The sequence below is a fragment of the Megalobrama amblycephala genome, linkage group LG12 (assembly GCF_018812025.1).
Source record: "Megalobrama amblycephala isolate DHTTF-2021 linkage group LG12, ASM1881202v1, whole genome shotgun sequence".
Taxonomy (NCBI): Eukaryota; Metazoa; Chordata; class Actinopteri; order Cypriniformes; family Xenocyprididae; genus Megalobrama; species Megalobrama amblycephala.
In genome coordinates this window covers 9,820,035-9,842,951 of record NC_063055.1, presented here as the reverse complement: position 1 = coordinate 9,842,951, position 22,917 = coordinate 9,820,035, and the positions used below count along the sequence as shown (strand labels likewise).

At 36.2% G+C, this 22,917-nt stretch overlaps 2 protein-coding genes across 10 annotated transcripts in view; one reads left to right on the top strand and one right to left on the bottom strand.

Annotated features, from left to right (window-relative positions):
- LOC125279483 (voltage-dependent R-type calcium channel subunit alpha-1E) overlaps nucleotides 1-18,875 on the bottom strand; it is a 166,763-nt gene extending 147,888 nt beyond the window's left edge. For 7 of the 8 annotated variants that reach the window (XM_048209203.1, XM_048209210.1, XM_048209204.1 and 4 more), the window contains exon 1: nucleotides 16,590-16,721. The gene's annotated coding sequence lies outside the window, so the exon portion shown is untranslated. Of the gene's footprint in view, nucleotides 1-16,589; nucleotides 16,722-18,481 lie in introns of those variants that run through there. The other variant, XM_048209205.1, reaches the window with a different exon arrangement.
- Nucleotides 18,876-21,055: 2,180 nt separating this feature from the next.
- cep350 (centrosomal protein 350) overlaps nucleotides 21,056-22,917 on the top strand; it is a 43,229-nt gene continuing 41,367 nt past the window's right edge. For both annotated transcript variants that reach the window (XM_048211474.1, XM_048211475.1), the window contains exons 1-2: nucleotides 21,056-21,207; nucleotides 22,081-22,171. The gene's annotated coding sequence lies outside the window, so the exon portion shown is untranslated. The remainder of the gene's footprint in view (nucleotides 21,208-22,080; nucleotides 22,172-22,917) is intronic.

Sequence of the window (22,917 nt, the reverse complement as noted above, 5' to 3'; positions counted from 1 at the left end):
CGGCGTATAGGTCACATGACAATGACAACATAGTGAATGTAGTATGTTTGAATTTCATTCACTCTACTAAACACATTCATACTCTATAGAACATACTTTTTTAATGGTCAGTTTGACACCAAATACCAAATACTATACAACATGAGATTTAAGATGCAGCACTTTTTCTTTACATGTACTTGTACTAGGCTACCAAGGTAAAAACATGGTACTTTAGTTTCCTGACATTACAGACATTTTCCAAAAGCTTTGTAAACAGAAAAAAAGTCTGTTAATTTCCCACAGCTCTTTTCCAAGTTCAGAGCCATAATTAAGGAGTTTTTCCTCACTCAACCACTGAGTGAAGAAAAAATGGCCAGTGTTAATGGTCCTAAGCACATTTCCGTCAGCTAAATAATGAGTCTGTCAAAATGTGTCAGCTGAGGTGATGTTGTTTTCCTCTGAATTGTTCAATGGCGTCATTTCACCATGCTACGAGTGGGCAATTCAGATTACCATAAAAAGACAATTTATGACAGCTTCACTGTTCTATCATGTTGCATAATACCACATGATTACACTATGTACATACTATTATTTTTACACCACAAGGTTGTAAACATGTTACATGTATACAAGCCTGAGGTAGTAAGAGGAAATTCTCATGATTCACCAGGAAATAGATTGTTAGGTTAAGTGTTGGTGCAATTTCCACAAATGGCAGGAGCTGAAAATATACACTGAAACAACTGGAGACAATAAATGACAAGCTTTGGTTGCATTGTGTCAGCTATGAAATGGCTGTAAAAAGAGGACGTTTTCATTCAAATTCCTATATGAATCATTGGATTGTGGATTGTTTTTGTCCTTTTTTGTCTGGTACTTTACAGTGTGTGAAGGATTAATCATAGCTTTATCAGTCATGATTGGCATCATCGACATCATCATCCTCATTATTATTATCCTCACCCCAGAGAAAAGCGCGAAAGAGACCATCAATGCCAAAAGACACTTTAGAATAGAATAATAAATATAAGCTCTGTTCAAAACCCTAGTTAGCTGCATCACTGTCTACGATCTACAGTCTACATGCAACAACTTCTCTTCTCTGATGACGCGTTTACTGGCACAAGGGGCGGGACAACCTGTCACTCACATGAGATCACAGCAATAGCAAACCACAACTATCCATTCTTGATTCTAGATGGACAAAGCCCTGCCCTACATTTTTTCTTGTTCAAGAAGCCATTTCACATTTTTTTTCTGATTGGGTATTGTTTAGTTTCACGTGACAATCTACAGAGTCTGCACATGTTTGTCCTCAGGGTTCACTCCACACAACAGGATTTCTGATGGTAAATTTTCAACATGATGTTGTATTGCGCAGGAGACGCTCATTAGAACTCGATTCACCGGCCTCACTCCGTTCCCGCGACTCTCGGCCCCGTCCTGCTTGCCACAGTTATATATTATATTTGATCAGTGCGGCCCCAACGTTCTTCCGAGCAGATTCAATCACTCTTAACACACCTCACACCACAGAAAAATCTGATAAGATAATCTGTAGAACCATCAAGATAATTGGGACTTTATCTAGGATTGTCGGAAGGGGAGAATTGGGCCCAAAATCAGCCCGATTACCTTGAAGTGTTTGGGTGCCTTTAAGGGAACATAGTGAGTGCTCCCTGGTTTTCATAGTGCATTGTGGGACTTTTCAGGGAGCGAACATTTCAGTGAACAGGAAGGATTTTGCGATTGAGACAGTCCTTAACATGGCTGACACGCTGATCAGTGCCCTGACCACTGAATGCTAATTGAGACGCACACAAAAACTATTGTAACTTCAGTTTCATGCCATCTCTACTTAATTGTCAGTCTCACACATATCCACCATGTTTGTAGTTCTGTACTGAATCCTTCTCCAAAGTGCAATGGGTTATGAGCAATATCAGCCATTAGAGATCTACAGATCTTCCAAAAATAGTAGAACATCCGAGGATTTTTGGCATACCCTACTCTTTTCAACACGTCATGCTTTGGGTGATACTTATTCTAATCTCACATACTATTTAAGATGTGTAATATGCAAATTGGGACACCTTGTAGACAATACACCGCGTTCCAAATTATTATGCAAGTGACATATCAGTAAGATTTCAGTAGAATAAACATTCAGATTTTAGTTTTTCTAAGAAAATGTATGTTTGTTTATTTATCCATGTCTTTTTAGATAACTGGTATCAATCTCAGACAAAATAATTTGCCAGGTCTACTTAAGTCTATGGAAACCCTACGTAGAGGTTGTTCCACATTATTAAGCAAGTCACAGTTCTCCTGCCATATGGAGAGGAAGAAAGAGCTTTCTGAAGATGAAAAGCATGAAATGGTCCAAAGTTGTGCAAAAGGCATGAAAACAACTAATATTTTGTGAAACTGAACGGAGATTATCAAATTATCATAAGATTTCTGAGTGATTTAGAGCACAGCAGAACTCAGTCAAATAAAGGCTTATTAATGAAAGTTCCTGTCAAAAAAATTAATTGTATTAAAAGGGCAGCTATAAAAAAGCTAGTGTTGAGCAACAAACAGGTATTTGAAGCTCCTGGTGTCTCTGGAGTCTCAAGAAGCTCTCCATGCAGGCTGGCAGTTGTGCGTAAAGACGCATTTCAGCCATCACTAACCAAACCTCACTAAGAGAAACATTTACAGTGGGTGTAGAAATACATTTTCAAACAGTTTTGGTGCTGTGGTGTTTTTTTGCAGCATGGGATAGTGCACAGTGCATTGTATTTCAGAAGGCACTATCCTCCTTTTTATATCATAGCTGAAAATGGCCAGTTATGAACTTCACATATCTTGCAAAAGTTATTTTAATACCCTCAGAGACCCTAAAGGGACCTTCCATCTCACTTCCCAATATTCCAGCCAAAATCATCACCCGCCAGCTGACGTCACAGTCTTGTTGGAACGTGGTGGCCATTCACCAACCATCCAGAAATCCATCGGTTTAGACCATCTATTGTAGTACAGCATTAGTCAGTGAATAAAACTATTTAAAAATGAGTCTTCATGTATTCCTACACCCACTGTTAATGTTTCTCTTTGTGAGGTTTGGTTAGTGGTGTCTAAAATACATCTTTACGCACAACTGCCAGCCTGCATGGAGAGCTTCTTGAGACTCCAGAGACACCAGCAGCTTCAAATACCTGTTTGCTGTTCAACACTGGCTTTTTTATAGCTGCCCTTTTAATACAATTAATTTTTTTGACAGGAACTTTCATTAATAAGCCTTTATCTGACCAAGTTCTGCTGTGCTCTAATCACTCACAAATCTTATGATAATTTGATAATCTCCACTCAGTTTCACACAATATTAGTTGTTTTCATGCCTTTTGCACAACATTGCACCATTTCATGCTTTTCATCTTCAGAAAGATCTTTCTTTCTCCCCATATTGCATGAGAACTGTGACTTGCTTAATAATGTGGAACAACCTCTAAGTAGGGTTTCCATAGATCTGGCAAATTATTTTGTCTAAGATTGATACCAGTTATCTAAAAAGACATGGATAAATAAACAAACATTTTCTTAGAAAAACCAAAATCTAAATGTTTATTCTACTGAAATCTTACTGATATGTCACTTGCATAATAATTTTGAACGCAGTGTAGTTGGCTGATCCAGGTGTGTTTAATTAGGGTTGAAGAAAAACTCTACTTTCTTTGACCTAAAACAGTTTGGTCAATGGTTTTTGAAGATGAGGGGTGTCACTCAACCTGCCTATAATTTGATTAGACTGACAGCTGGTGAAGTCAACAATAGATATGGAAAAAATAACCATTTCTGGGTTGTGACACATGTACCAGTGCCTCAGAAGGTAACATAATTTTGCTAGATCACAATGACTAAGTCAGCTCAATAGGAATTGGTATGAATCCCAAATCCGAGCAGCTGCACATGCAAGCTTAACTCTTCTACAGTTCTGTTATTGTGTAAAACTAGATTCCATAAGAGGAATAGATAGAGACTAAACAACCTTGTATGGAGAGGATTTTTTTTTTTTTGTCTCCTTTGCTACATTCACAATGAACATGACTCATTGCTGGGGGGCTGAAACGGTATGAAGTGCTGTCTGTTTAACATGCACACGTCAGCCGGGCCAACGACCCATCTGCAGGAACTCATCTCTACATCCACCTGGGCCACAGCACCTGTCCGTCCCTAAACAATAGAGCTCAAGGGGAAAGAGACAGCAGTGAGCATGAGTCTAATTACTGTAGTATGGTGACTGGAGCGTGTCTGTGCGTGTCTCGCTGAGCTGAAATAGATGATGAAGAGAACACGGCTCATCCCGTGCTGCTTAGAAGAGGCGGTTTATTTATCAGAGAAAGAATATATTTGTGCGCAGAGGAAAGTAAACAAGAAGCGATAATGAAAGGGGAGATAAAATACAAGGAAGGAAAGACACAGAGCTCAGGTTTGAGAAAAAACATTAAAAGAAAATGGTGTCTTCTACAGGGAAGAAAACGTATGTGGCACTTACAGGAATATGCTTGCTTGTTTATTTGACAATATGTTTAGCAGTTGAATCAGCCAAAAGTGCATTTTCGCTGCTTGTTCAAATAAATGTAATTAAAATGAGCTAATTATGTGAAAAGTTTTGGTCACAATCTACATAACTTAATTGAACACAATCAATTTAAAGTAATAGTTCACCCTTCCAACCCCTTACGATTTTTTTCTTGGCCACAAAAAAGATTTACTTTTTGTAATGTTCTGGTTGTTTTGTTCTTTTCCATTACAATAAATGTGGACTGAAGCATTCAAGTTTCAAAAAGGACACAAAAGCACCATAAAGTATCCTAAAACCGGTCCATACACCTCGTGCACTACACACAACAAAGTCAGAGGGTGAGTAAATAATAAAAAAAATTTCATTTCTGGGTGAACTTATCTTTAAAATACACAAAATAAAATGTAGTAATTTTAAATGGAATGCTAACCTTTTTGCATTAGGACGTATCTGCCATAACTGGATGTACATAAATTGAGATCCAGATTCAGACACAATGTAATCTGATTTGAGTGCCTTACAAACCATTATTTGAAAACAAAAAGCCAAAAAGTGTTAAAATGTATTTTTTTTTAAAAAAAATGTATTGGTTTTATGCAGTATATTCACATTTATTCATTTAGCAGACACATTTATCCAAAGCAGCTTTTGAGGAATACATGACTTGTATTCAAATCTCACTCAGTCCTTCACATTTTTATTGCATTATGAGCAAATTCATTTCAAGTTCACACGACAAGACTAGAACAAATCTGAACAAAAATTAATTTAAAAGGCTTAATTTAATTGTGTGTTTAAAAAAAAAGTCCTGAATTTAATTAATTTCATTGAACATTTTTATTTTTTGAGTGCATGCTCACAAGGAAAACTCAGCACAATTCTCTGAATGCCCACTGGTATTGTGTGGCACTGAGGAGCCACGGGAATGAAGGCAAGAAGATAAGAAAAGTCACTGAAACCTACACAGTGTGCTACAGCTGCTGTTTCACTGAGCAGTGGTAGAGACTAGACAAGTGAACCTCTTTATAAGGTTCAATGCTTGCACATCCATGCTGTTCAATCAAGCCATTTAGCACCCATTAAAATGAACAGGCACATTCTTGAGACAGTGTTCCATTTTTACTCGACTCAAACCTCTGACCCATGAGATTAATCTCAAAATAATCACATTGACTTGAAAGGGATAGTCCATGCAAAAATGAAAATTCTGTCTTTAATTACTCACCCTCATGCCGTTCCAAAACCGGTAAGCCTTTCGTTCTTCTTTGGAACACAAATTAAGATCTTTTTGATGAAATCTGAGAGCTTTCTGTCCCTCCGTAGACAGCTAAACAACTGAGGTTCAGCTGAGCTTCTGTTTATGTTCGCTGATCAATGTTTATATGCGAGTAAAAGCCTAAATTAAATCTGTTCATCATATAAAGAGATCGAGTCTCTTCAGAAAATTTGGACTAAATTTGGACACTCAATTCATATGGATTAGTTTTACGATTTCTTTATGAACTTTTTGAAGCCTCAAAGTGTCAGCTGCATCTATGGATTGATAGAAAGCTCTCAGATTTCATCAAAATGATCTTCATTCAGGTTCTGAAGATGAACAAAAGTCTTACGGGTTTGGAACGTCATGAGGGTGAGTAATTAATTAATTTTTTGGGGGGTGAACTAACCCTTTCAAGCTTCTGATAACAAATAACCACATTTTAAGGCTCTTCCTTTTTAGATCAAGAAAATAGAGGCAGGCTCTAAAGGCCAGGACACACCAAGCCATATGTCAGGCCGATTTTGAGCATCGGTCGGCTTTTTTTCAGTGTGATTCACACCACTGGCTCTAGTCAGATGGCGTCTGTTTTTTTGTTTGTTTGTTTTTTTTGGGCCGATTCAGCATGTTGAACCGGCGTTGGGCCGTATTTTCATAATAACAAGCCGACTCTGAAAAAAGTGACTGATATTCAAAATGGTAAGCAAGCGCTGCTTTGTTTACGGTTTGTATATCTGCAGTCCTAATTTCGTTCTCCCTTTTTGAATGACGAAAACAGACTATTGATACCTGCTGATAAAGACATATATTTACTCACACGCAGGAGCAGAACACATGTGCTAGTTGGAAGTCAGCTGTAGCCTTTATGGTGTGTTCAAGCGCAGCTTTTTGGCTGAAATGGAGCTAATGAGAGGCAACAACACGGTCAGGTTTCGTCGCCGCTAGTTTTTTGATGTCGGCTTCGTGTGTCCCAGCCTTGAGTACAGTTTTATTGGATTGTTGGATTTATCACATTTTCATTTGAGCTGATTTTTGATAGTTCATAAAATATGGCATTGATTCTAACAAAATTAATCAAAACTCACTACTATAGGTGTGAAACGTTTTAAAATGATTTTAAAACGGTTGACTTTAAATTTCAAACTGTTTGGATGTACTTGGTAAAGCTGTATAATTTCCTGGAAAGCTATACCTGACAGAAAAATCCAGTGTTAGTCACAAAGGTTTCAGTGCCCCTCAAAACAGGACTTAAAAGCTTTTAGCCAGATGCAGCCTGACCTCCTGCAGTTATACACTTTACTGCTTCTGAGGTTACTAAGAAAATGAAATGCATCACTTCAAAGATGAAGAAGATGTTTATAGAGTGCTGAAGAAGGAGCCAAAAAAGTATCCACACAAATATAAAGGACGTGTTTGCCAAGCAGGCATATTTATGCTGTTCAGCAACTAGAACTGAATAATGAAAAAATGAACCAGTAAAAAATTTCATTTAAAAGTGCAGTATGTAATATTGACAGCTAGTGGTTAAAATACTGCAGTCCAAATTTAAAATACTGGAAAATATTAGTTGTTTCCCCTAGGGTTGGGCGATGTCCCCTAAATTGGCAGTTGACGATGTTTACAGTAAAACATCGTGATGGACGATGATATCGTCGGGGGTGGGGGGGGGGTGTATTTTAATTTTTCGTTATTATATAATTATTATTCATTATGTTACTTTATTACTTTATTTATCCCTTTGACGCGTACGATCACACCGGTGTGATTAGAACGTTCAGTGCAGTGCATCACGTGATCAACTGCCAAATTCAAATGTGCGTGTGCGCTTTGGCTGGCGCTAAACCAGAGATGGACGGGTGCAGCACTTTTCATATATCAAAAATATGCAGTGTTTTCAACCACATAATGTTTATTTTAGGTTTCGGATGTTTTGTGACCTGCGGCACAAACTAACATGGCGACGCCCATAACGTGTATAGCTCAACTAACGCAATCATTATAAAGTTGTTTAAACAGCAAAACACATCCACTTTCACATATTTGACAATCGGAATATCAGATATTTCATGTTATAGTTAACAAATTAGTGAATATTTTGAATAAAAAAGGAAAACTGAAATAAAAGCAGATCATCAGTCATACAGCGCTGCGGTGTGTGACATGACAAGCAATGACGCGTCACCATGGAAACAATAAAGTGATACGTTCTAAATAACGGTCGCCTTGAAAAACCCACGCTGGGGGGTCAGCCAGAATATTTTAAACTTACGTGCGAAAGGGTTATTTTATTTCCCAACTAATGACTCATCCGGGCTTTCCAATTGGTTGCACATGAGGGGAATAAATGGGGCGGAGCGGGGCGGGGGCGTGGCATCACAATGGTGTCTCTCCATCGTGATGTCGGTCAGCCATCACGATGGACGATGATATTGATGATATCGATGAAACTAGTAACCCTAGTTTCCCCCACCCCCTCCTCCTCAGACTTGACTCTCACGCAGGTTGCCATATTAAGGACATGCAACAGGAACAAGTGCAATTGACAACGGACAAGCGACAAACCTTACACTGTAAGTTGATAAGCTAAAGTATACGTTTGTAATGTTTTTATTGCAGAGGCCTTTTAGGTCGGGCAGAGTCTGTGATCTTTGACCCAGATCATTTGCTGGCTTCCATGGCTGCAATACGCTGTGTTTTCTAACAACTGGCAACCTGGGGTGTCAAAATACTATTGGGTAAATTGGCAGTGGGCGGGATCAAACAGATCAAAACAAAAACAGACATTCTGACATGGAATGCGAAGATTAACTGGCTGTAGCATTGTTTTTCTAAATCTCTGCAAACATATTGCTATTTTTATGCTTTAGTACAGTAAAAAAACATACAGCAATATTTTTATGACTGAGTTATAGCATGATATTTTGAATAATCTAAATAAAAATAAATCAGCTAAAAAACAAATGACAGAGGACGCTTTTCATTATACGTTCAATAATAAACCATCATAATTACTACTACTACTAATAATTGCCTAGACAGCAATGATTCAATTGGCAAATGGGGACTTAAGTCCTGCTTCTCAAATTTTTCTCCTCTACATTTTTGAAAAAGGCTTCAATAATTTAACAAATTGTGCTCAGATTTATTAAGATACCAAAGTCTGCAATCAAGAGTGAGAAATTTCAATATAACCTCAACATTTTTCATCAAATTCTTCCAGGACCAAATTATCTGAGCTATGCTATCCAGTATCCACATTAATTACAGCTCTGTACTCCCACTATGTAAACATTTTCTCACTTTTTGATTTCCTAAAGAATCATCTGAGACCAAATATATCCATTTCTTCCTGAGCTATGAAAGAGCAACAACATCTTTGTTTCTCTGTTTCAGCAGCTATAGTAGCCCTGTATATGAGCCCAGGGTGACAGTTATCAATTTACACATCCGTGGGATTTGAACATTTGGGGGGGGGACATAAATCTAAGATAATAGTCTGAGTTAAAAAAAAAAATGTTGCCCCATCCCCTGCTGTTAGTCTACTACATCAACCACGAAAATTACACTCATTTGCACTGTATGCCTTTTAATTATCACCACTGTTAATAGAATGAGCCCAGGTTGCCTTGAACAGCAAGCATCAACTTTACTGAGAACACAAAGCAAGACTAAACACATAATGATCAACCCTTAGTCCCCTTCAAAAAGCATGACAAAACAGCTGAGAGCAGTTGGGAAATATGATGAGGGCATAAAGTGCCCTTGGAAATAGTTTCTTAGGGAGCATGAAGTCGGGTATTTATTAGCATGCTCCTGGGTTCAAAGATAAGGGTCTGAAAGTGATGAGATTTACTGTTTTGCAGACCGTCAGATCCAATATTTATACAGACTCAAGCTGCTGCTTGTAAGAGCTTAAAAATAAAAAACATACACCAAAGCACTTAGTTTGTGAACAAATATCTAGCTTCTGCCAGACTGCCTTCATATTCAACGGACGTTTTTTTCATAAGTTGAATATGGAAGGTGTAGCATTTTTAACTGCAAGAGTTTTACACTTTCATCGTAAGTTGAGTACAGAAGGCAGTTTGGTGGAAGCTAGATATTTTACTTCATAACTTGTTAAATATGGATATTTTTCTTACACAAATGCATCGTTTCGCTTCAGAAGGCCTTTATTAACCCCCCAGAGCCGTGTGGAGAACATTTATGATGGATGGATGCACTTTCTTGAGCTTCACACTTGTTAGTCCCGTTCACTGCCATTATAAAGCTAGGATGCGTCAGGATATTTATTAATATAACTCTGATTGTGTTCATCAGAAAGAAGAAAGTCATTTACACCGAGGATGGCTTGAGGGTGTGTAAAGCTTGGCGCAATTTTCGTTTCAAAGTGAACTAATCCTTTAAAACCTTCATACATATATGACAAAATAATTGCAATATCATTTTTGGCCAAGTTGTGCAGACCAATAAGTAAATAATTGTAAAATGAAAACAATCAAATTAAAACATTTATTAAAAAAAGAATCACATTTTTTATTTGTTTACCTGCATGTCATTTGACCATTAACCAACATCAGAAAACCATGAATTTGCAAATGTGTTGTTAAATTATTGAAATATTAACTAAAAGTCAGTCAAGTAAATATTTTACATCTAAGGGGTTCAGCTGTCAAAAACGCTATTACGTGCCAGCGATCATCCCTCAGCGCCATAGGTTTGCCGACTCCTGCGCTAGATGAATGTATTTGATCATTATAGTGCGTCTTGTTGTTTTCTCCACGTCTTGTGCAACGAGTTGCGGGTTAAAAACCAGTACAGCTTGTAAAAATGCGCCTCTAGACTCTTGTAGAGACTTTCTGAACACAAGAACACATCCTATGTTAACAGCCCCTGAAATGAATAAGATAAATAAACACGTTGCAAATGCTATTGTCTAACTCAAAAATAGGTCTGTCATGCACGTAACAAGTCAATTTATCTTACTCATCTCTGAGAGCTGTTATCAAAGGATTGTCACGCTCAAGGTGGTTAGAGGTATCACATTCAGTGAAATGATAAAGGACCCTATTACTGGGGTGTAATACAATTACAATGAGTATAGGATAATCTGGCTATCTCATTTAGAAACCTGGAAAAACAGCACTCGGTTACAAGGCATGTTTGAATTCTGGAGAGCGCTGACAAGTCACCTAATGGCACGCTAAATGGCCTGTGTCACTGTATTTTGAAAATGAGAGTCCTTACGCCATACTGAGTTTTTTTTATGCTGGTGCTGAAGACCTGAGGTGCATTGAAATTAAAAAGCTCAAGACGTTCGTAACTTCCTCAGTGGACAGAGCTGAGACTTTCACATCAGAACAGACGGAGAGAACGAGCTCAAAACTAATCAGGGGCTAATTATGCAGAAAAGATGCTTTAATCGATGACTTGCCAGACTCTGAATTACAGCCTCTCTCATGCATTGGTGCACCTTTAATGTTCTCTGCTAAGAACTAGCTGTGATTTTTTTTAAAGAAAAAAGCCTATTTTACCACTCAAGTACTCAGAAATTTCTAGTGCAGTCATCGCCTTACAATAAAAGCCTTGTTAATGTGAAAAGAGAGCTGCTACTGAACTCTCTGCAAATGTTCTTGTGGCTGAGTGATGGGTACAGTACAGTTTTCAGCCTAATTTTGTCCTCTAAATCAAATATATCTTGTTCTCTTTCATCTTTTGTCACATTTAAAATATCGTCTTTACAGCAAAGACCATCCTTTGAAAGACCATCTCATTTTAATGAGATTTTTGGCTGATTTTTTCATAATAAACAACAGATGCCCCTGTGGGATATTAATTAATTCTAGCAACGTGTCTTAACAACATTTCTGAGGTTGCACGAAAGTTGTTGTCAACAAGGTCATGACTTCACAGTCACATGGAGAACAGACAAAAGTCAAATTCTGAGGAATCAAATGTATGATGCATTAAAGCACAAATCCTTAATTAAAACTTGAGTGGAACGCAACAATGAACTTGAATTTCAACCCTTGTCTCTATGACAACAAATAAAGTATCCACCACATACACAAATATGAGAGCAATTCTCACATTGCTTCATATACTGTCCATTAGGGAATCTGGATCAAAGCACAGGTGTGGTGTAGTAGACACATGTGCACAGAAAATAGGATAAATGGCCTGGGACTTCAATAAACATTCTGAAGCCTTTTGAATCACCCTGATGCTAAAACTGCTGGTACCTTGAGCTGTTTTGTAGATGAGTTTTATTTAGTGTATTTAGTGTCGCGATTAATCATCTGGTCGTAGTTATTCGATCTAATCGCAATTATTAAAGATAACCACATTGTGCAGTTTAAATTTAAATCACAATGAAATCACATTTTCTTAGTACAACTAAAATCTAAAAAAAAAAAAATCATAAAGTACTCACATAAGTTTTTATGTTAGCCACCATTTAAAAGTTTAGGCGATATTTCAAAAACAAATTGGAGTAGAAACAAAATTTTGTCATCAGAAAAGCTATTATTTAAAAAAAAAAAAAAAAAATTGCCTTTTGTGCAATTTAAATGTTTGCATACAAATCATTTTGTAATATTATAGTAATGTACCAACTGACAGGGTACTGACAGGTATCGTTACAGCATTAGTTGAAAAAGATTTTTTTCCTTGAGAAAAATTGGCATGTGTTGTATTCCAAATTCCAACCCGAATTCAATTTGGGATTTAATTAAATTGCAAGCTTATGAATTGAAATTTAATCGAGTCGTGATATTTGTGTCATTACCCAGCCCATAGTGAAATGATATTACATCTTGTTGTCAAGGAAACTTTTTCACTGGTCTGTAAAGGATAAAAACCACTGGTCTACAGCCATAATTATTGTCCAAATTAAAAAGTGAATGTTATTGCTATTCAGGTGCGTTGCAATGAGAATTACATCCTTATTTCCAGTAACTGTTTAAGTAATAAATAATGCAGTGATAACTGAATGGGGAAAGCCATTTGTCAGTACAGTTAATGAGTGATGTGGCAGTTCTGTAGTTTTCCAAGCTGCACTACCTAGAAAAAAAGTACACTTCTTTAATGTACTTAAAGTGCTCTATTTTCGCACACTAATTTTATACTTAATATACTAAAAATTCTTCTTTAGTACTTCTTAAGATAATCTTAAGAACATTTAATAAGTGTACTCAACTGTGCTATTTTGAGACACCATGAAATATGAACTAAAATGTGCTTAATATGTGCTTAAAATGTGTTTAATATACTATCTCTGTATTAAAAACATTTATTTAGATACCACTTATAGTACATTTGAACCCATAGTGTACTACAAGTGGTAACTAAATACATTTTTTAAATACAGAGATAGTACATCACTTTAAATACATTATAGAAATGTACTTTTTTTTCACCTGGGTACATAATGCACCTAGACATCGACAGAACCGCCTGGGGTGCTGACTCTATAAATGGGGATGTCTGTTATCTACTTTGCAACAGAGAACCTGTATTGACTAACACCTCATTCCCTGACCAAGAATCAATGTGCATTGAGAGGCCCTTGCTCATGTTATCATGAACAATGACTGAAGTAACAGGTGCGGCTCTTATTCTTTAAGAGTGCATTTTATTTGGTTTACAATTATTCACTTAGTATTTTTGCTTAAAGAACAGTTTCTTACTAATGCAACTACTTGCAGTATCTTTATACAATGTGTCTAACTATGTAGTTTATACAATGTGAAGCGATAAAGATAGATGGCCTCAATCGCTGATTCTCGTCAATCCTTGATATGATTCCTTACTTACTGGTATTTACTGAAATTTACCTACAATGTTAATTTTTAGCAGTATTAAAGGGTTAGCTCACCCACTGCTTGAGTTTGTTGCCCAGGTCTATTTGTTTGAACAGCGAGAGGCGTCAAAGCTTACGCTACTCCTACATCGCATCAGGGGTTGCCCTTTTGGTGTAAGTCGGTGTGCGTACGGCCGTCTGCCAGAGCTAGTTATTTTAGTTTTTAAAATTTTAAATATGGATATCTTTCTTACACAAACGCATTGTCTCGCTTCAGAAGGGCTTTATTAACCCCCTGAAGCTGTGTGGATATCTTTTATGATGGATGGATGCACTTTTTTGGGCTTCAAAATCTCATCCTCTACTCACTGCCATTATAAAGCTTGGAAGAGCCAGGACATTAATATAACTCTGATTGTATTCGTCTGAAAGAAGAAAATCGTATACACCTAGGATGAATTGAAGGTGAATAAATCATGGGGTAATTTTCATTTTTGGGTGAACTATCTCTTTAAAGCGCAAAACGATGTCATGGAACAACATTTTAGTAGTAATGACACTCACAAAACCGTTACTAGGGTACCAGAAGCTACTACCCAGCAAGCAATAGCCGTCATTTCACCGTCTCGGTTAACTATAGACCCGATATAGTCCGGCTATGTGTAACCCACTTTTAGCCAAAATAATCTTTCATTTGGTTACATGTCGTTTTTGCCAAAATAACTTGCGAGTTGTATGATATTGCATCATGTAAGTGAAGTCAACAGTGATTACAAGGTGTTTGGTTTCACATCTTTGACATGTTATATTGTGTAGGCTGTGCGTAGCCACGATTTAGCTCGTAGTAAGACCGGCTATTTGTAGCCCCCATATAGTCAATCCTGATTTATTGTAGTTTTTGGACAGGAAGTGCATGAGATGGTTGATATCTCATCATGTTCGCAATGTCAATGATTTCTACAAGATTTAAGTGGCATTTCATGACATGGTCTATATGTAGTCACGATTTAGCTCTGAATTGGATAGGCTATGTGTAGTCTGCTTTTAGTCCACCCGGCGAAATCGAGGCAATTTATAGTCTAGTTTTTACGGCTTGGCTATAGCCCTGATTCAGACCAATGAGTGTAACCAAAATAGTGTTTATTTTCGACCACAAAGCTTGTGGGATTCTTGATATGCTTGCATTTATACACAAATATGCACGTATAATATACATTTATATGCAAGTATATATTTGAAACAGCATATTTTTGCTGTCACACAATCCTACATTCTACGATATCATATATATATATATATATATATATATATATCTCAGGGTATAGCCATACCATAATTTAATTATAATTATATACCACACACATATATGACTGTATTTAATTTTAAGTTAATTAAACATTTACAATTCTCAACCGCTAGATGGCAACTGTGGCTCTACTGAGACATGACCACTGGCAACGCGAGACTTGAACGTTAGCTCTCGATCACTGTTGCCAGATCTCGCGATAAACATTTCCGCATTTTACAACCGTTGGAGACGGAGAGCAAGCAACAGCAAATGTTAAAGCAAATTCTTTACTGTTTTTGGTCATGTAAGTATCTGTGTTTTTCATTTTGACATGTGTTTATTATTTATGTACATTATGTGTAGGAACCGTGACATTTTAGCGGGTAACAGTGCAGACAGTAAAACGTGGTTAGATTAACATACATGCACATGTACTGTAGTGTTTCCTTGTGCCCTAAAACTCTGTAATTATCTAAATACAAGGGGGTAAACATGAAACCTGTGCACCCTACTATTATTTGTTATGGAAGCCTTGTATATCTTTTAATCTTTTGATCATTATGGCATAAAAATATGAGTTTTTGATTTGGCAAGGCAAGTTTATTTTGTATAGCACATTTCAACAACAGTGTTCAAGGTAATTCAAAGTGCTTTACATAAAACATGGAATTTATGGAACTAAAAATTAATCAGGTTGTTTTATAAACCAAAAAATATTGTTAACATTTTTTATTTAACTTTTTTTTTGTCAATGTTTTATATTTTTATTATGTTACACTTTGTAATTTTCTTGTAATGTTTATTTGTATTGTATTTGTAAAATTTAATTTATTATTTTTTTTATCATTGTGCATTATCTTGAGTTCTTTTTCTAAATAAAACCTTTTATATTTAATTTGTTTGGACGGATTGTCATTTATGAGAACCTGTTATATTTAAGTGAAAAGAATCCTTTAGCCATTATTTTGTTGTCTATTGCATGTATAGATGTAATCATTCATTAGTAGTGTAATTGATGACTAGTCTATTTTTGGGTTATGGTTAGACGTCTATTAGATTTTCACTGACAGCCCAAATTCAGCCTTATTTTAGCCTAGACCCGTATTAACCGTCTATTAGACATAAATATGTAGTTGTCTAATAATCGTCTAATTGATGACTAGTCTACTCTTGGGTTATGGTTAGACGTCTATTAGATTTTCACTGACAGCCCAAATTCAGCCTTATTTTAGCCTAGACCCATATTCACCGTCTATTAGACATATATATGTAGTCGTCTAATAATCGTCTAATTGATGACTAGTCTATTTTTGGGTTATGGTTAGACGTCTATTAGATTTTCACTGACAGCCCAAATTTTGCCTTGTTTTAGCCTAGACGGCCGGGCTATGTTTTGACGGCTATTAGACGTCTAATAGACATAAAATTGCTTGCTGGGTATTGACACAACAGTAAGCGAATGGTTACATGGAACGATAAAGAACAACATTTAGTTAGCATTTACATTTTAGTTTAGTAGTTTAGTATAGGACATATACGAAGTTATTTACTCCTTATATCAGACGCCATTTTTATTCATCGGTCGAACCGGATATCGGCAACGATAAATTAATTCATCTGTCTTTAAAATTGTCATAAGACAAGCTGTTTCGTAAATATTCCATTCGAATATGATTTGATTTCTTCTTACCTTTATAAACTGCATTTTCAATTTTCAGATGGAGTCGGTATTTCCTACTCTACGGCGCGCGTGAAATATACGAGACTTGTGTAGATCGATTCCAGAACGAATGACTCGTCTGAGTCGGTTCTTTTTAGTGAATCAAAACCTACAACGCTACAAGTCCGAACAAAATGCTCTTGTGGGCGGTTCTTTTCAGTGACTCGAATCGCGCGAATCCCATTCTGGCGAAGGAATGACATTAATGATTCGACTCTTTAGCCTGTTCTTCGCTTATAAATAATTTCTTACTGAACCATAACAAATTGCTTTCGTAATGTCCGATTCGAATTGATAGGTATGTTGTAGCTAGGCATTTAAATTGATATTTAAATCAGTGACTGGTTGCTGACAACCTGACACATATGATTTTTTTTGTAAACATAGCCCTTTTATTAAAAAATATGAATTAGTTACCACATTTTTGTTTGTTTAGTGTTGTTATTTAGGGCTAATATCGCCCTGCCTATAAAAAGTCTGTGAAAAGTAACGTTAATTTAAAAAATCAGACCTTCTGTAAGTATTTATTAAATATATATCTAACGTGCTGTCTTTTCTGTTTAAAGGATTAGTTCACTTTCAAATCAAAATTTCCTGATAATTCATCTCATCCAAGATGTTCATGTGTTTCTTTCTTCAGTCGAAAAGAAATTAAGGTTTTTGATGAATACATTCCAGGATTTTTCTCCATATAGTGGACTTCAATGGCCTCCAAACGGTTGAAGGTCAAAATTACAGTTTACATCGATCCCAGACAAGAAATAAGGGTCTTATCTAGAGAAAACATCGCTCATTTTCTAAAATTTTTTTTAAAATTATATACGTTTTAACCATAAATGCTCATCTTGAACTAGCTCTCTTCTTCTTCTCTATTCGAATTCCGGCAGTGAATATTAATACACTGAGTGTATTAATGCCCTCCTCAGGTCAAAGTTTGAACTAAATTGTCATATACAATATGCTAGTGCAAGTATATAACAATTAGTTCAAACTTTGACATGTGGAGGGCAGTAATACACTTAGCAGTGTCTACATTGCTGGAATTCTAATAGAGAAGAAGAAGAGAGCTAGTTCAAGATGAGCATTTATGGTTAAAACATATATAATTTTTAATTAATAAAATGAACGATGGTTTCTCTAGATAAGACCCTTATTTCTCGTCTGGGATCGCGTAGAACATTTTGAAGCTGCAATGAAACTGTAATTTTGACCTTCAACCGTTTGGAGGCCATTGAAGTCCACTATATGGAAAAAATCCTGGAATGTTTTCATCAAAAACCTTAATTTCTTTTCGAATGAAGAGAGAAGGACATGGACATCTTGGATGACATGGGGGTGAGTAAATTATCAGGAAATTTTTATTTGAAAGTGAACTAATCCTTTAAATCTGTAATAGCATACTCATAAATGATCATTTCATCTTATCACAGGCTTCAAGAGCAGTACCCAATAAGAATTTTCCTTCTAAAATATTTTATAGCCTACTCAAAAATAGCCAGCTAAAAGAATCGTTAATGAAACCGGCAAAGAGGATTCGGAATCGGAACCACGCAGGTTCATAGGCTACGAATAGGCTATAATTTTCTTGACTAGATATTTGATTTGATGAATGACTCAATTCACGTCGATTCACTAAAATGAACAAAAATGATAAACAGGCAAATAAAAATGAATCAAAAATAATGTTATCAAAACACTAAAAGAAGTTAAAGACAATCTAATGTAAATTACACGTCCAGCAAAACATCTGTAAGAACTGCAGTTATACATTTTGAGTGGACTGCAATGTTAAACAAACATAGACATCAATCTAATAGGCTACCTCTATGCGATAATGAGCGTGAATAAAAACATAAGCTTACCAGCATCAGATAAACGGAGCGCAGCTACAAGTGCTCTGAGCTCCATCACCGCAATAGCGCGCAGGAACGCAGAGTTTCCTTATACTATTCCTCACGTTCACCTGCGACCGAATGGCGTTTTTCCATTTCTGCCTTGCCCGTATTCTGAAAATATGTTTCTCTTAAGCGAGTAAGTACATCTGTCTTTCTCTCGCGCGCCTTCTCTGATACAGCACTAAAATGGTTAATGTACGGGAGAGATTGCGGGTGCTGAACACAAATACCCAGTTACAAACTGAGTATGACAGGTTAGATCACCAGAGGGGGGGGCGAGAGTAACTGTCTCGGTAATTAGGAAACATTAATTATTAAATATTTCACATTATGCTTTTAACACAATGATAGTATGGTCAGCAGCTCGCTTTATATGGCTATTATTAAGAGGACTCTCTAATCTGGAAAAATTAATTTTGGGTAAGTGGCGCGTGAAATTCCATGCATGCATTATTACACTAAATGCATGGCTTGTTTAATGGTTTTATTAGAGAAAGAAATTTAAAACCATTTGTTATGGATACTGAAGGTCATCAATCTGTCTAAGGTTGAGATATTGTTCAGGTTTCAGGATTTGATCAGCTTCATTCATACAATATTTTTTCTTGATTTTCTGTTATTTTATGTAAGATCAAGGTCTCAATGGAGTGCAAAAGATCTGTTTTCTGTTGCTCAACACGTTTACTTTGATGGTTATACCTCTCCTTTATGCCATGTAAGTGATTACTTTTAAAGGATTAGTTCACTTTCAAATTAAAATTTCCTGATAATTTACTCACCCTCATGTCATCCAAGATGTTCATGTGTTTCTTTCTTCAGTTGAAAAGAAACTAAGGTTTTTGATGAAAACATTCCAGGATTTTTCTCCATATAGTGGACTTCAATGGAGCCCAAACGGTTGAAGGTCAAAATTACAGTTTACAGCGATCCCAAGCGAGATATAAGGGTCTTATCTAGAGAAACCATTGCTCATTTTCTAAAATTTTTTTTAAAATTTTACACGTTTTAACCATAAATGCTCATCTTGAACTAGCTCTCTTCTTCTTCTCTATTTGAATTTGAAGTTTATTACTGCCCTCCACAGGTCAAAGTTTGAACTAAATTGTCATATACAATATGCTAGTGCAAGTATATAACAATTAGTTCAAACTTTAACCTAAATACTTTGAATGTTGCGATCCTATCAGACTTATGATAGCAACCTGAGCCGTAACAAAGCACTGTTCGCCAGAGAAGAACTGGCCCCCCGACTAAGCCTGGTTTCTCCCAAGGTTTTTTTCCTCTCCATTTTAACACCTATCTGCCACCTGTTTGCCACATGAGGTCACCTGTTGGAGTTTGGGTTCCTTGGCGCTGTCGCCTTTGGCTTGCTTAGTTGGGGACACTTGACATTTGACTTGACATTTGATATTCAACAGTATTCTTGACATTTATTCAACAGTGCTTTTGATCTGCCTGCATTGACACTATTCTTTAAGAGCTGCTGTGCAGCCAAAATGATATACTAGTTATCACTGTAAAGCTGCTTTGACACAATCTGCACTGTAAAAAGCGCTATATAAATAAATGTGACTTGACTTGACTTGACTTGACGGGCAGTAATACACTTAGCAGTGTCTACACTGCCATAATTCTAAAAGAGAAGAAGAAGAGAGCTAGTTTAAGATGAGCATTTATGGTTAAAACGTATATAATTTTTTTTTTTTTTTTTTTTTTTTTTTTTTAGAAAATGAGCCATGGTTTCTCTAGATAAGACCCTTATTCCTCATCTGGGATCATGTAGAACGTTGTGAAGCTGCAATGAAACTGTAATTTTGACCTTCAACCATTTGGGCTCAATTGAAGTCCACTATATGAAGAAAAATCCTGGAATGTTTTCATCAAAAACCTTTATTTCTTTTCGATTGAAGAAAGAAAGACATGAACATCTTGGATGACATGGGGGTGAGTAAATAATCAGGAAATTTTAATTTGAAAGTGAACTAATCCTTTAAGGGTGACCCAAACCTTTCTTGGGTGAAATATATGTTAAAAATTCTCCAGTAGTTTTGCTTATTCCACGCTCATTCTTTCGAAAAACCAGGCAAGATCACAGTACTGTGCTCCTCACTTTGGTCAGGAACACCACAAACGCTGACAAGTGGAGTGACAGTAAGCGGTTCCTGTTGTAACTGGTGTAGGCTATACATTCCATAATACGCAATTAATAATAATAGGCCTAATAACAACAACAATATTTATTTATTAGGTCTATAATTATTATAAATTATTTCTTTAACATGTATGTGACTGTTGGCATCATGTTTGTAACAGAAAATGTAGGCTAAGTACAATTGCAAAAATAATAATAATAAACAATAATAATAGGCCTAATAAAAACAAGTGAGAGCCAGCGTTGACCTTGTTGAACTCATAACGGGTGAAATATGAATTGCTTTCTTGTGCCATACAGGATTAAAGTAAAATTATTTGTGTTGTAATTCCATTAGTTGAACACTAGATGTCAAACACGGCCAAGAAATAAACACTCGTTCTATACGGAAGTATCGCGAGTTTCTCTCAGACGTGAACTTCCTGGAACAGTTGTTTGGATAATGGCGGACCGTCAAACCTAGCCAACGGCCGTCATAACTTATCATTAAAGCCGGGAAACATACACCGAAAGGCGGGTAGCAGGTACAATAAACTTTTAGGTAAGTATTAACCAATCACATTCTGACCTGAACGTTCAACGAAAGACAACCTGATCCCAGAAAGGCAAAAAAGTTTGTTAGCGAGCTTTAATGGTTTAGCCGGTTAGCAGCAGCTGTTAGCAATAACTTTCGTCAGAGAATTTAAACACATAGGTCAAAATTTTCGTTGTAATATTTTGAAAGTCTCTGAGGTACATTATTATTGGTTTAAGCAGACGTCTAGGCGGTTGTTTGGTTGATTTAGTTCGCTGTTGGATTTCTCCTCAGTAAGGTAACGTTAGTTTATGTGAAGTTGTATTTGTGTGATTGGCACTTATACGTTAACTGTAATTTTTATATACTTATATCATTTGTATTTTTTGTCTCATATATTTTTTCCTTTGCTAGAGTAATATAGTTATGATTCTGTATTAATATAAACGTCTATGTAATGCTTATGTTGCTCCTCTGCTGTAATTTTTTTCTTTACTTTTTTATATTTATATTTTTTATTCTTTATCCTTTTTGTCTACTAAAGTTATGTTTGTTTGTTTTTTAGTAATGTAGAATATGTATTAATGCGATCGTTTAGATGCCTTCGCTTGAGATTTGATACTGATTTTGTATGCGATGTCAGCTGATCTCTCAGCTGATGCTGCTGATCTGTCAGTGTTTCCCTTTCCCTTTAATTCAGAGTGATGCTCATGAGTAGTTATTTGGAGGCCAATCAATTTCAGTAATTAGCTGTGTTGATTCCAGCATCTAACTAGAGCTGTGAACATAAGATGAGTGCTGTCAGGTTGATTTATATAATGATTTATGATCTGGTAGTTTAATACCTCAAGAAAGACTATCACTGTCAAATCACCTTTTTTTCACTGGGTTTGGGTGCAGGTAGAGCTGACAGAATCGCCAGCTGTCCGATGTGTCCAGCAGTCCAGAAGACAAGGTGGACTTATGTCTCTCTGAATAAAGCTGCTGGAAAGTGAGTACCGGTCCATTATACGTTATGCATGGAGACTTAACATGTCCATCCTTCTCTTTAGTCTTGTTCAGTAGTATTTTATTAGTATTATTCATCATTTGTTTAAATGTGAGCAGTCATTAAATTAAACTATAATCTCATAACTGTAGAATACTGTGCACACAAGGTTAGATGAAATTTCAATTCCCAAAATGTGATATGAAATTGAATCAGGAAGAGAATAGCCCTATTCTTTGTCTGGTCATTGTGTTTTTATTATACATTTTCAGCAAGTGAGACATTAAAGTGAATTGTATTTATGAGTAGCTGAATAGAGAGCATATGGATGAGAATGGTGGGTCTTTTATGAGTAAATCAAAGGATATTGTGTGCTTTTTTTGGCAGTTACTTTGCCTGTTTTGGACTTTGAGGATTTAAAGCTTTGATTCTTTTGCAGTGCTTATTTTGTTCGTTTTAACAAGAAGAATCAGATCATATTGTTGTTTCTGTCAGTATCTCCAGTCCAAAGCATGTTGTTCAAGTACTTTTTCTATTAGTACTTAAAATCCTCTCTTTTATTAACAGGTGAGTGTCACAAGTGGTCTCATTATTTCTTATTAGAGTCCCTGGCATACTCACACATACAGATTATGTCTTATTATTGGAAAAAGAGATTAATTGTGCATTTAGCTTTGCTTGTGTCAATAGAGTGTCATTACACAGGCCTGTTTGTTTATTATGAGTAGACCTACACAGAATCTGCAAAC